The sequence below is a fragment of the Aethalodelphis obliquidens genome, unplaced genomic scaffold (assembly GCF_003676395.1).
Source record: "Aethalodelphis obliquidens isolate GAN/ISIS:26980383/991018 unplaced genomic scaffold, ASM367639v1 scaffold5, whole genome shotgun sequence".
Classification (NCBI taxonomy): domain Eukaryota; kingdom Metazoa; phylum Chordata; class Mammalia; order Artiodactyla; family Delphinidae; genus Aethalodelphis; species Aethalodelphis obliquidens.
The window spans coordinates 18,130,235-18,142,653 of record NW_020837949.1 but is presented as its reverse complement, the minus strand read 5'-3'; the positions used below and the strand labels follow the sequence as shown (position 1 = coordinate 18,142,653).

Below are 12,419 nucleotides of genomic sequence, written 5' to 3'. Positions count from 1 at the left end.
AGTAAATTTTCATGACTGGTCTCAATGGAAATAAGTTTTCAAATTAGTAATCTTGATTTAAAAAAATATTGCTTTTGTGTGTGTGTGTTAGGGGGGAGCAAGAGGCAGCAGGAGAGGAAGCATTTTCCCCAGAATTATGAATTAGCAACCTTGGATCCTTGCCCAGGCTCTGCCCCCAACCAGCTAAGTAATTCTGAATAAACTTCTTAAATTTCAGATTCCTCACCTGTACAAGGAGATTCTAAAAGGCAGGTGATGTTTGATGTTGTTAATGTTCTATGTGACAAACCAGCATTCCACAGGTATACATAACAGTAAAACAAAATCCAGTGAGCCCTTAAGTCCAGAAAAGTATCGCTAAATGCTATAAGACTGACACTTGTCTTTATCCTGTCTTTATCCTCCAGAGTATGGATGGTGGGCACTCTAAGTAGGAAGCTTTGATGTTACACTAGCAGAAAAGGTTTCCCTTCACTTTGTCCTCACCTGGTACAGAGAAAAGGAAGAGGAAGTGGGTAAGAGTATAGGATTTGGAAGCTGCATTCTTGGGAGTCAAGACCGGAAGCCGCCGCCTCCAGTTGCTCTGACCTGACCTCTAGTTAATCCCACACAAGTTTAATTTGACTGTCCCTAGATGGTACCTATCACCTGCTGGGATCTGTCAGGCCTTGGATTTGTGCTCTCCCAGAAGTAAGGGTCTGTTCTTTGACATCCTAGGAGGAATTGTTATGCTCTAAGAAGGATAAAGGAGATACAGAACTAACTACCAATGCTTACATCTTAACGAATTCAATACATAATGTGTCACAGGGTTAAAAATGTGGAAATTAGCTTTTCAAATTTATGTTTAATTATTCTGAGGACCTGCTTGGCCATCACGTATCTACTGGACTTGTTATGAGGATGAAATAGGAAAAACTCAAAAGAGGACACTAAACACTAGGTAGGACAGCTTTTAGAAATCAAGAAGCAGAATTTCCCATGTGGTCAGGCAAACAAACCAATCCTTATTATTTTCACACCCACCCAAAGGTTCTGACACTTTATGCTTCAAAGGCTTGTGTGGTAGTTCAATCCTACTTGAAGAAGCTTACGAGGCCCTGTGCCCAGCTTCGAGTATTTTCATAGATTTCCCTTGTTCAGTAACTGTGGCCCCCCAATTTATCATTCTCATATCACTCCATCCTCTCTTCGTCTGTTCTATAAGCTTTTAGTGACTTCCATGTTCACTGTTCTTCCCCCAACCAAAATAATCTCGGGGGATTGCCTAAGGGGAAATCCCTATAAAATTATCAACACTAGGAGAGAGTGAGGACGAGTTACTGCCCATAAATCGGGCACTTTAAAGGCTTTTGCTTTAATCACTGTTTAGGACTTAAAACCATGAGGAAAGCAGGAGCTTTCCTCCGCGAGGAGTGCCCACCTTCATCCGCCGGCTGCAGTTTCCCAAGAGTAAAGGAAGGCATCGCCTCATCACTTCCAAGATTCCGTCGACCCTTCTCTACGTTGGCAGGTATTTCCTTCACGACGCCAAACACTTTCTAACACCTAGACCGCTTAAGAGCTCCTGAAGTTTTCCAATTGCCGTGGCGACGCTCCCGGCTTTGTTTTTCTACTTCCCTAGGCAGAAGCCCGCCCACTAGCGTCAAAGCTAGCTCCTCACTGGCCCGAAAGTGTGCTCGTCTCCTCAGCAAGCCATTCAGAGCCTTACTTTCTACGCCGGGGATTTGAAAAACGGAAAAGACCTCGACCTGTTCCTGGGAGTAGGGTGGGGCTGTGAATGAGTGACAGCTTGACCCTCCAATAGTCAGAGCCATAGGACCTGCCCCTTGTGGCTCCGGGGCTAGAAAAGAGAGTCGATGCCGGCAGCAGTGATGAGTCTTGGGAGGTACTGGCGGCTTGGCGGTTCCGAGGAGCGGCTGCTGCTGGTGGCCTTTTTGCAGGTGAGTGGTTTTAATATTGCTGTTGCGAACGTTTCCATTTCTCAATGATGTGGTGGTTTATTTTGGCGTGCGGGAGGGCCAGTTCCTTTCCTCCCCGGGTTCAGTCTTTGATGGGAGTCTGGCACTCGCGCGTCCACCCCTCAAGCTCCGACCCTCACTTATCCCCCAGGTCCCGCTCAGCTGTCCCTTTGTCAGAATAAGACTCTCTGGTCTGACAGCCGAAAGGAGGATTCCGCTTGGTAGAGGTACCTTGACGGCAAGAATAAACAGGAATTGAAGGGAGTGATGAACTCAACTCCCCTGGACGTCTGAGACACGGGGTGACAGAGCCCCGTAAATAGTAGGGCTGCCACTGGAAGGGAGCTCGGTGTGTTTTCAGGGCTGTGCCACTATATTGAGGGCCATGGCAGACCTGGCCCTAAAAGTCTCAGTAGACAGAAAAAACTTGAACGTCATGAAAAGAGAAAGGTGAATATCTGCAATGGTTTATGGAGGGTTCTAGTCTGGAGCTAAATCACAGGTTCTTCGAACCACTACAAATGAAAAAATAAGTGTATTTCTTCTCCTTTCGAAGGGATGGGGGCCGTATTACTGGAGAAGGACAACAGAAATGTGTAATGGAAGTGAAGTTCACGGTTAACGTTTTAAGGATAATTGGTTGTTAGTTAACTTATTGTAACTCTCATTCCCCTACCACCTCCCTTCCAAATTATGGAGGCTTTATAGCTTGTGAGTGGTACCAGAATGTTAACTGACTGAATGCACACTTTTGGGGAAAAAAATCAAATGCTATCTTTCACCAGTAGCTATTAGGGTTTTCTATAATGAAAGCAGAACACATGTCATTTTGTCTTTTATTTTAAAACTGTCTTCCCTGAGGCCAGGGGACTAGGTTTGATCCATCTTTGTGTTCCTGTAGCACCTCACACACCACAGATGCTACTCAATTGTGGTGGGGTTGAGAGAAGCATAATTCAAACAAATGGTGTCGTGGAAGGAGCTCTGAGTTGGCAGTCAAGACACCTGGGTTTTAGTCTTGAAGCTATTTGTGTGATCTTAAATCATTTCAGTTCTCTGCCTCTTAATTTTCGCATCTTTAAAAAGTGGTTGTCGCATTGGATTATTTCCAAGGTCCATGCCTGTGTTCAAAGTCTGTTTTAAACTAAAGATCCTTAGACGTTTTCCAACACAAGTACATCAGCAAAATCTCATTGCAGTAAATTCCTAACCAGTCTGTTAGCAAATAAAAGTTCCCAGCTACAACAGTAGTACCTGTTCTTTTGTGTCCATATTTAAACCAAACCAAGTGGATCATTGTAGAAAATTTGGCTGCTGTCCAGAATGAACATTGTACAGAAGTATAATGTGGCAGAAAATGTCATCCTTTATTCCATCACTCAGAGGCAACCACTGTTGGTGTCCGGGTAGATCTTTCAGTCTCTCTTCCTCTTTTGCCTCCTATGGTTGGTTGAAATTAAGTGGCATGTTTCATTTTAAGTAATGACATCTAAATTCAGCCATGCCCTCATCTTTGTGTGTCTGGTGCCTAGAGCACAGAGGACACGCCAGTGTCTGAACTGTTAGGTCACTTGAACATCCTTGGAATGAAATCTGGTGTGAAGGGATATTTATATGGGGAAATAGGACTAAAAGTATCACTTAATAACAAAACTCTTTAACTGAAACTTGGCCACAAATATGGATAAAATATAGTTTATAAAATGTAAAATAAATGTTAGCCACTTCACTAAAGCATCTGGATTGTAGAATATTGCTTAGTATTTGGTATGCTTCTAGGACTGTATCTTACTGGCAACGCCTCTTTCCTGAAACACAACATTTGATTGCATTCCTACTTCACTGTCTAATTTAACCTTTTCTCCTTACTGCCACCCTCATTTTGCTTTATTCCCAGCTTTTACTTCTGCTCATACCATCAGCAAGTCAGGATCACTCTCAAGGGCCTGAGGTCTGTGTCAGTGTTCATGTGTTAGTCAAAGTCTGCTCCATTCAACCCAGAATACCTCACACTCTTTGGTAGACCACTTCACCATAATCTCATTTAGTCTTCTTCATAGCCCCTTGAGAATAGTAATTAGATAGGAAGGAGGTGTCATGAGTGGGTGTTGTGCACATGGGTGATGCCACACAGGCTGGAACAGGCCACATGCCCCAGGCACACACATATGTCATTACACATGTGTGTCCCTTTCCTGTGAAGAGGGGTCTACCTGCTATGGTTTGTTACCTTTGTAACAAGTGGTTAATAGGTATAAAATTGGAGAATGACAGGGTAATAGTGTCTGGAAAACACCTGTAAGTAATAGCGTTTGCTCCTGGTAAAGAGTTGTTCTTATAATGCAAACACAAATGGAACAGTTCCCATAAAGCTTTAGGAAAAGTAATAGATTATGGAACAATAGGTACTTTGGGATATAGTCATGTTTGAACTTTTCGTAATGAGCTGGGCTTGGGGAAAGGCATATTTTAAGACCCTAAGGAAATGAGCTCCAGATTTCATTTCCACTGTTCTTTTTTAATCTATCAGAAACACGGTTAACCTCTCTTTTTCCTATCCTCACATCTAGCCAGCCTATCTTTATAGAGTTAGATCCCTAATGCAGCGGAGGTTAAGAGTTGTTCAAAGGTATGTAGTGAGGATTTGGACCAGGGAAAACATCCAAGTGGTCTAGGGTAGGATATGAGTATTTAATATTTAAGGGTAAGCTTTGGCTCAAAGCAACTCTGGCTCTGCATGCCTTATTTTATATTACTTCAACATTATATCATTGATCACATTTCTTACTCAATTTTGGAAACAGTAAACAAACTGTTTAGACTGGACTTTATCCTATAATTTTCCCCACCTGTTCATGAGTTGCCATACTAGAGTATTAGACATTATTATTTTTCAAACACCTGAGGAAAGGAGGAAGCACTGTCCTAGGAGCATTGGTTTGGGAGAGAGGACGAGACTCAGTTATGGTGGGTGAGGGAGAGGTACATGAAATTATATGGTTTAATGAGGAGCAGGTGTAGGAGGCAGCAGCAAGATTTTTAGCTACATTTGTTGATACTACCTAGAGATTCTGGAAGTATTGTAGAAGTAACCTCAGTAAATGCAATGGCCTGATGTGTACCAGTCTCCTACCTACCTACCCACCCTCTCCATCCCTACCTTGCCAAAAGGATGCTAATCTTGAAACATAACTCGACTTTACGGTGACATTTATGGAAAGGATATTTTTTACCCTGTCGCCAATTTAGGTGGGAAAAAATGCATATACGTATATATATTTCAAAAGGTCTTTGAAAATATGAGTCACCTGCAAATTGTGTTTTCTTCAAATCGCCTATTTGTTTCTTTTTTGCCAAGGCAATTCCATAGCACCCATTCCTGAGCAGGTATACATTCACCTGAAGTGTGAAGCATTTATAAAGATGTCTAATAAAAGTAATGCATGTCAAAATGACAGATTATATATATATATTTTTTTTTTTTTTGCGGTACGCGGGCCTCTCACCGCCGCGGCCTCTCCCACTGTGGAGCACAGGCTCCGGACGCGCAGGCCCAGCAGCCACGGCTCACGGGCACAGCCGCTCCGCAGCATGCGGGATCCTCCCGGACCGGGGCACGAACCCGCGTCCCCTGCATCGGCAGGCGGACTCCCAACCACTGCGCCACCAGGGAAGCCCGACAGATTATATTTTTGAAGTTGGTTAACAAGATGAATAATTTTTTCCCTCTTCTATCTTGAACCCATTATTAAATAATTCGATGAAGCAAAATACTCAGACTGATTTAAATGTGCTCAGTACTATCTTCTGTGAGGGATAAAAACAGTTATGAATGGGATTCCATTATTCAAGGCACTTGCAGTTCTGGCTAAGAATGAAAGCAGGTGATTTAATAATGTTGGGATTATCCCATGACAGGATACTTAAAGGTTCAAAATGCTGATGTGATTAGTAGATCTGAATAATCCCAGCTAGGCCAGGGTTTGGCAAACTAAGGCCTTCTGACCCACTACCTGTTTTTGTACAGTCCACAAACTATGAATGGTTTTTAATGGTTGAAATAAATCAAAGTATAACAATATTTCATGTGCATGAAAATTATATGAGATTCTAATTTCTTTGTCGATATGTAAAAGACAAAAAAGTTCCAATATGTTTATTGGAACACAGCCTTATTTATTCATACATGCATTGTTTATGGCTGCTTTCAGCAGAATTGAGTAATTGTAACAGAGACCACATAGCCCACAAAGCCTGAAAAATTTACTCTTTGGCCTTTTACAGAGAAAGTTGCCCCCACCTGAGCTAAGCTGGAGTGTCTTTCACATCATCGCCTTTACCCCTTTTCAAGAGCCATTATGCTTGTCCAGGTCTTCATTAAATGTTACCAGAATGGTTGCAAAAGCCTCACAAGTATTCACATCCCTGGTTTTCCCATCTCTCTTGTAGGTGCTGCCTGATCCTCCTAAAATACACATTATTAACCCTTTAACGATGTCCCAATACTTACAGAAGAACCTGCGTTCTTTGGCACAAGGCCCTTTTTGGGGCCACTATTCAGTCTTATCTTTCTAGACTAGTCTCCTCCTACTTCCTTGTTATACCCTATACTTAGTTTAAGATGCTCATATAATTTTCCAGATGGGACCTTCAAGTGTGAAAGGGGCCCTATAATAAGTATGTTGGGAAAACAGGCCTAAAGCAAGACTGTTCTAGGCAAACCAGTTTGAATGGCTCACCATTTCTCCATAAACACCTATTCCCTCGCCCTCTACTCACTGTTCCCTTAGGCTGGAATTCCTTTTCTTTTTTCTATAAATCTGAATCTTAAACATCTTTTCAAATTCAGCTTAAATAGTGCCATGTCCATGAAGCATTATTCAAGTAAAAAATCTCTCCTTGGGGCTTCCCTGGTGGCGCAGTGGTTGAAAGTCTGCCTGCTGATGCAGGGGACACAGGTTCGTGCCCTGGTCCGGGAAGATCCCACATGCCACGGAGCAGCTGAGCCTGCGCGTCGGGAGCCTGTGCTCCGCAACGGGAGAGGCCACAACAGTGAGAGGCCCGCGTACAGCAAAAAAAAAAAAAAAAAACTCTCCTTTTCCATCTCCCATATACATGAACTGCTTTCTCATGATGTGGGTTAATTTCTGCTTTAGTGATACACACACATATCCTTTCCCCCATTAGTCACTTGGAGACATCATTCATGTTGGATTCTGTATTCCTCACAGGCCTAGCATTATGCCATATTCAAATGGAGTTTGTAACACGTTTGAAGAATGAGTTAATTGACCAAACTTGGTAGACTGATGAGTATTTGGGAATGTCAATGTATAAATCATCCATTTTAACGTAATTTAAGTAGTGAGAAAAGTTGGGTTTCCAAGGGCTGAGGACAGAGCCTTGGGTGCCAATATGGCGGTGGAGCAGAGCGGGTCAAGGCATATGTATAGGCTTTGGGGTCCAGCCTGCCTGAGATTGAAATCCAGCTCTGCCAGTTACAGTCTTTGTCATCTTGGGCAAGTTAACCTCACCTCTTAGGTTTCTGCATCTGTAAAACAGGAGTAATCATAGTAACTTCTCTGCAGAATGGTGGTTGAGGATTTAAATAGTCCCAAGCACACGGTGAGCACTCTGAGAAAGGTAGCGGCTATGGTGTCATATGCTGTCTTCATCGTCATAGTACTGTTGCTGAGGGGCAGAAAATACAGATTCAGTAAGAAAGAGAAAAAAAAACATCGTATATTAACGCATATATGTGGAATCTAGAAAAAGGTACAGATGAACTGGTTTGCAAGGCAGAAATAGAGACACAGATGTAGAGAACAAACATATGGACACCAACTGGGGAAAGTGGTAGGGCGGGGGTGTAGTTGTTGTTGTTGGTGGGATGAACTGGGAGATTGGGATTGACGTATATACACTAATATGTATAAAATAGACAACTAATAAGAGCCTGCTGGGGCTTCCCTGATGGCGCAGTGGTTGGGAATCCACCTGCCAATGCAGGAGACATGGGTTTGAGCCCTGGTCTGGGAAGATCCCACATGCCGCGGAGCAACCTAGGCCTGTGCACCACCACTACTGAGCCTGCGCCCTGGAGCCCGTGAGCCACAACTACTGAGGCCCGTGCACCTAGAGCCCGTGTTCCACAACAGGAGAAGCCATCGCAATGAGAAGCCTGCGCACCACAACAAAGAGTAGCCCCAGCTCGCCCCAACTAGAGAAAAGCCCATGTGCAGCAACGAAGACCCAATGCAGCCAAAAATAAATAAATAAATTTATTGGAAAAAAGACCTGCTGTATAAAAAATAAATAAATTAAAAAAAAGAAAATATAGATTCAACACTGGGACATAACAATTGAAGAGCTGGGAGAAATGCAGCACCAAAATCTTGGAAGATTTTTTCTTCCCTTGATAGAAATAGTCAGCTTCAGAGGGGTCAAAGCCCTGTAAGTCCTGAGTGAAGATGGTCTTCACTTAGTAAGAAGTAACCAATCAGCAGTCTTTTGAGAGAGCATTTCAGTAGAGTGGGCAAGGTATAAGTTAGGTGTCAGAGGACTAAAAAAGTAATGGCCAGAGGAAGGGAAAAACAGCCAAGAGGAAGCGGCAGGAAGATGAGATGCAGCGTCATGTAAAAGATACGTTTGTTTACTAAATTTTTCTCTTTGAGCCACACCATACTTTAAAAAGGAAGGAACCCTGGGGTATGGTAATTTAGTGACCCGTGTGGCCCTTTGGGGGTATGAGGTAAATCATTGACTAAAATTAGTGCTTAATTCAAGTGCCAGTAACCCGTGCCAACGGATAAATGAGGACCCTTAAGAACCAACTCCAGCGTGGTGAGCTTTACCAAAAGCAACACAAAAAAACAAAGCTTGATTTTTAGAAAGGATAGTTTTTAATTCTTAGCCTGGCACCTTATTATAAGTTGGGGGTGACTATTGCCTGACTTGACCTTGTGATTTGAGGTTCTTCAGGCAGTCATACGCCGAGCCCTCCTTTATACTCACCTTGTTTGTGTGCATTTCATGAAATGTCTGCCTGGGTTGGGGAGACAAGCTGTGACTGGAGATTCTCCTGTGAAGGGAAGCCTAGTGAGCCTAGATGCTCACACCCAGACTCACAAATCTTCCGTGGTGAGGCAGAAAGAGTGCGGGTGTCAGAGGCACAGACCTGGATCGCAGTTCCAATTCCATTTAGTGGCTCTGTGTTTTTGGACAAGTCAATCAGTGTCTCTCTTTTCTCTGTGGAGATTATTATGGCCTTTCATGTTTAGTTGTCTAGTTGTTATACTAAACTGTAACAAAAGAAAAATATAATGGATGATTATTCTTGGCGCTGCCTTTGCCATCAAATACATTGGAATTCTTGAGTTAAAGCTTCCTAAAGTCTCGGGCCTGACTATTTTTGGTTTGGTAGTTACCACTAAAAATGTCAGGCCTTAGCCTTATTGGCACAAGCTAATCCTTTTTGCCTACCTTTGATTCAGTCAACACACCTACTAAGTACCTAGTATGTGTCAGGTGTCATGCTGGGTTCTAGAGACGGGACAGTGAGTCAGACCAACCCTGATGCGGCTTACAGTCTAACAGGGCACACAGATGTGGAACAAGTGATCTGTCACAAGTGACCCATCACAACGGTACCTAGTGTCCTAAAGCAGGGGGCTGTGGAGGCACCTCACCACTTCCCAGTGGGTGGGAAAGAAGGGCAGAGAAGTCTGCAGAGGCTTTAAAAACATTGTCCTCAGACCAGCCGCCTCAGCATCACCTGGAAGCTTGTTAGAAATACAGATTCTCAGGCCTGCCCCAGACCTACTCATTCAGGCTCTGGAAGTGGGGCCCAGCAGCCTGTTTGAACCAGTCCTCTTGGTGATTCTGATGCACATTAAAGTTTGAGGACGACTAGCCTAGAGGAAATAACATTTAAGCTAAGTGCTAAAGCTGCACCAGTCAATACAGTAGCCACTGGTCACGTGTGGCTATGGAGCCCTTGAAATGTGGTTAGTCCAAATGGAGATGTGCTTTAAGTATAAAATACACATCAGGTTTCAAAGACTTACTAAGAAAAAAGAAAGTAAAATACCTCATTGAGAATTTTATATAGATCATATGTTAGAATGATAATCTTTTGAACCCAAAGGGTTAAATAAAATGTATTATTAAAATTTCACCTATTTTTGCTGCTTAGTACGGCTTTTAGAAAATTTTAAATTACAAATTTAAAAAAGCCAATTATATGTGGCTTGCGTTACATTTTGAATGGACACAGCTGATCGAAAGGATAACTAGCAGGCCCCCAAAGCAGGGAGGGACTGAAGTGGGGGTGGAGGGGAGGGGGTGTTGGGTGAGGGTTCTGTGTAGGAGACAGTGTGTGCAGAGGTCCCGAGGCCAGAAAGAACATGGCATGTTCAAGGAAATAAAAGAAAACCAAAGTCTTGCAGGTCACATTAAGGATTTTGAGCTTTGTCCTAAGATCAACAGGAAGTAATCTGAGGGTTTTAAATAGGGTACTCAGTTTTCAGGAAGTTTGTAGCTAATACATGAGGGCAAGAGAGCTACAGCTGAATATTGCAAGGCTCAGAATCAAAGCTCCCCCCACCTGCCCAAAAGATGGTGGGAATGGAGGCATTTGGACAGGAAGTACTATTGAGAGGGAGGGAGCGGGACCCTGCTCGTCAGCAGCCCCTGCCCCAGGATACGAGGCACGAACACCCCTGCTGAAGAGAGAAGCAGACACCTGGGAATAGTTTGGTGTTCAGTTCATTTTCAGCTTGGTTAAAGTTGAGAGCTAGAGGAAACATTCCAGAAGAGTCCAAAGTTGAGTAGGAGTTTGATTACAGAGCTGGGACTCTGCAGGGCACTGGCGAAGTTTTGGTGAAGAGAGGGTCAGGGACAAGGAAGCCTGGCACACGTGGGGATTAGAGGGTCTGTCCTTTGAAAGAGTGTGCTGGACAACCACAGAGGAAGGCTGGGGTTAGAGCCTGGAGGCTTGGGGTCTGACCAGCTCCAGGGGGCAGGAAGGTGGGGCTGGGGGGGGTGGTCCTCATTCACCTGTGGCCTGGAGGAGGTTTCTCTTTAAGTCACAGTCACACACTAGCAGACTCAATCTACCCTCAGAAATGTCTTGTTTAGCTCACATTTTTTAAATGTATTCAAATTAGTTGCTAGTATTTGTATTAGATATCACATAAAATTCACATTTCCAGTTCTTTTGAGAATTGGAAGATTGAGGACCCCAGTGCCTCAGTCTCACAGAGAAATGGGCTGGAGCTAAGTAGCAGCTACTCCCTTCATTTTTCATTTGAGCTTCTAAGAGCTGAAATGATCACATTAAAAAAAAAGACATTTACCCTAAAAACAAAACAGAATCCACAGGTTCTGTCTGGTCTGAGTCTTGCATTCTCTCCAGTCTTTGTTTTCAGCAGCCCTGGCTTCTCCTTGTTCTCCAGAAAAGTTCTAGAATGGTACCCTTAGCTCAGCGAGACCAGATTATACAAATGCTTTGTCCATGCACACGAGTTGCTTCCATCAGAGAAGCGCGTGTTCCCTGCAGTTCAGCACTTTTCCTACCACCTTGCAGCCCCGCAGCACTGCTCCTCACAGATCAGCCTGAAACTTTAAATGAAACTGACTACAGTGTTATGTTTGTTGACACTTGACATACCAGCTCCCACAATGATTAAATTGTAAAGAATGCAAACTATAAACCTCAGCAGCTCCTTTGTGAATATTCAGTAGTTAATTAAATGGCAAAGATCAGTTGATAGCAAGGAGGAGAGAGGGAAGGGACTTTCTGTTGACCTGAGGTAGATGCTCCAGTTTGGTACCTTATCCTGTATTCGCCGTCTGTCCACCGGAGTAAAGCGCAGGTGTGTATTTATTTGTAGAGTCCTTGTGGCTGTAGCACTATTTCTCTGCTCCAATATATATATTTTGAGGGGAAGAAACAGAAATTGTTTTATTTCTTTAAGTAAGCAAATAGAGCAGATTAAAATACTGCAGAGCTTGGTGATAGTTGCCTCAGCGTTCATGATATTATTGCTGCATTTCTTTTGTTGCCTCCATATAGTTTTTAATCAAAGGATGACGGAGAAGCGCCTCTGCCTATAATATCTGTCTATCACACCTTCTTCATTTGAAGGGAAAGTAGCTTCATCAGCCTAAGGAGCTTCTTGTTTGACAAGACGCAGTAAGGGCTGAGGTAGAGAACAATTGATAACTTCTCTTTTCTCCATCCCCCTTCTCACCACCACCGAAAACAAAACAGTAAATGTTGCGTGGGCATGGATCCAGTTTTTGATGGGCCTGAAACTTCTAGTACTTAGTGGATTGGGGTGGGCCCTTTAAAAAAAAGCAATACAGAAGTGTCGTGCTCATTAAACACACACACACACACACACACACTCTCTCTCTCTCTCTCTCTCTCTCTCTCTCTCTCTCTCTCTCTCTCTC

General features: G+C 43.4%; 1 protein-coding gene and 1 long non-coding RNA gene across 2 annotated transcripts in view; one reads left to right on the top strand and one right to left on the bottom strand.

The window, feature by feature from the left end:
• LOC113618080 (uncharacterized) overlaps positions 1 to 1,615 on the bottom strand; it is a 39,767-nt gene extending 38,152 nt beyond the window's left edge. Inside the window, exon 1 of the long non-coding RNA XR_003431879.1 lies at positions 1,424 to 1,615. This is a non-coding gene — a long non-coding RNA (uncharacterized LOC113618080). The remainder of the gene's footprint in view (positions 1 to 1,423) is intronic.
• A 202-nt stretch (positions 1,616 to 1,817) lies between these two features.
• The window catches only part of BPGM (bisphosphoglycerate mutase), a 32,626-nt gene continuing 22,024 nt past the window's right edge, over positions 1,818 to 12,419 (top strand). The window contains exon 1 of the mRNA XM_027101860.1: positions 1,818 to 1,943. The gene's annotated coding sequence lies outside the window, so the exon portion shown is untranslated. The remainder of the gene's footprint in view (positions 1,944 to 12,419) is intronic.